The sequence below is a fragment of the Chrysochloris asiatica genome, unplaced genomic scaffold (genome assembly GCF_000296735.1).
Source record: "Chrysochloris asiatica unplaced genomic scaffold, ChrAsi1.0 scaffold00014, whole genome shotgun sequence".
Lineage (NCBI taxonomy): Eukaryota > Metazoa > Chordata > Mammalia > Afrosoricida > Chrysochloridae > Chrysochloris > Chrysochloris asiatica.
The window spans coordinates 12,166,307-12,168,254 of NW_006408532.1; positions in this window are offsets into that span (position 1 = coordinate 12,166,307).

Here is a 1,948-nt window from a genome sequence, read left to right on the forward strand (position 1 = left end):
GGAGTGATGAAAAGGTTTTGGAAATAAATAGTGATGACAGTTGTATAGCATAAATAAAATTAATGCCTCTGAATTATATACTTAAAACCAGTAAAAACATTAAATTTCTTGTTACGTATATGTTACCACAATATTTTTTTTCTTAGCCATTTTTAAAAGAACATTTTAGTAGCCTTTAGTACATTCACAATGTTGTACAACCACCATCTTTATCTGGCTCCAACATCTCAAGATAAAACCCCATACTCATTACACAGTCACTTCCCATTCCTCCCTCCTCCCAGCCCCTGGCAACCATCAATATGTATTCCATCTCTATGGTTGTACTTACTTTGGATGGTTCATACACCTAGAGCCATACAATATGTGACCTTTTGTGTCTGGTTTCTTTCACTTGGCATAACGTCTTCAAGGTTCACACACGTTGTTGTTGTTGTTAGGTGCCATCGAGTTAGGACCTTTGAGGTTCAGTCTTAGAGGGAAGTTTGTCCTTAGAAGCCAGATGGCAAGGCTTTGTCTCTCATACTTCAAACATATCATCAGGAGGGACCAAACCCTCGAGAAGGACATCATGCTTGGTAAAGCAGAAGGTCAGTAAAAGAGAGGGAAACCCCCAAGGAGATGGATTGGCACAGTGGTAACAGCAATGGGCTCAAGCACAATAGTTGTGTGGACAGTGCAGGACAGAGCAGTGTTTTGTTCTGTTGTGCATGGGGCCACTATGAGTCAGAGTCAACTCTAAGGCACCTAACACACACAAAACCAAATGATCATTCAACAAGTATTTGTTGAGTGCCTCCTACTGGCTGAGTACCCCTGAGCAAAGCTGACTTGATTCCCACTCTCGTGGGGCTCTCCCCTGAGTCATTCATTTAATCTCCTGTATAGGAAGTCCTTCATAAATGACAGATGGATGATAAAACTGCAACAAGTGCTAGAATGTGGTTTTTGCTCCCAACAAGACAGGTAAAATAATGGACAAGATGGAGTTCTTGGCTTTTTCTCCCCCAATTTCTTACAGGACGTCCCTGCTAATCTTCCTCAAACAATATAGCTGCTGCTCTTGCTGTGACCAGCCCCTAGGTCTTGAGCCCTGATGTTGGGGGTTAATATTTTTAATTGGTGTTTTCTCAGGATGCAGTCATTGTGTCCCCAGCTGGAGCTGCCATTGAGCTAACAGACTCCTGGGGCATCTGCCCCTACCAGTTTTTCTCTGCTTTCCCCCATGAATGATTTTCTTTCAGCTCCCCTATTGAAGCTGTCCCTCCATTCTATCTGTGTCATCTCTCTGCTGCCATCTTATTAGGGAAAGCTTAATCTTCTCCCCTGGGGTCAGACATTGTCCTCCTCTTCCCAGAAACCTCCATGGCATTTCAGCTACAAAATAAAACTGTAAAAAGGCACATCTCGCCTGCTTCCTGGCTGGACTGGGAGGAAATAACACTTTCTGAGCTGCCCAGCACGTGTGGCTGGGTCGGATGAACAATAGTGACAGTCTGTGCACAAGTGAGTGGCAGGAACTCTGGCTTGGTGGTATCTGGAGGGGGACAATTTGTAGAAGAATACAAGCTTTAGCGAGCTTAAAAGTAAGGGATGAAACCATGCTGCAGCTAGTACAGAAATAAAGAGTGCCTAATGGGAAGTGTTTGTAAGGATCATTAATATTAAGAGTCATTCCAAATAGAAAAATGCACAGGATTCAAATTAATCATTTTTAATAGCAGCTTTGCTCCCATTTTCATGATGCATTTTTATCAACAAGGGTCCCAAGGGGACTTTTGGGACTAGGAATAATAAGTGAAGGTAGTCTACGCCCATCCCCCATTACAGCCTCCAACAAGATTACTATGATTACTTCTACATAAGAAATCCATGAGGTCAACCAACAAAGACCCAGCAAGAGCAGAGGTGATGATCACATATTCATTCAACAAATGTTTATGGAATG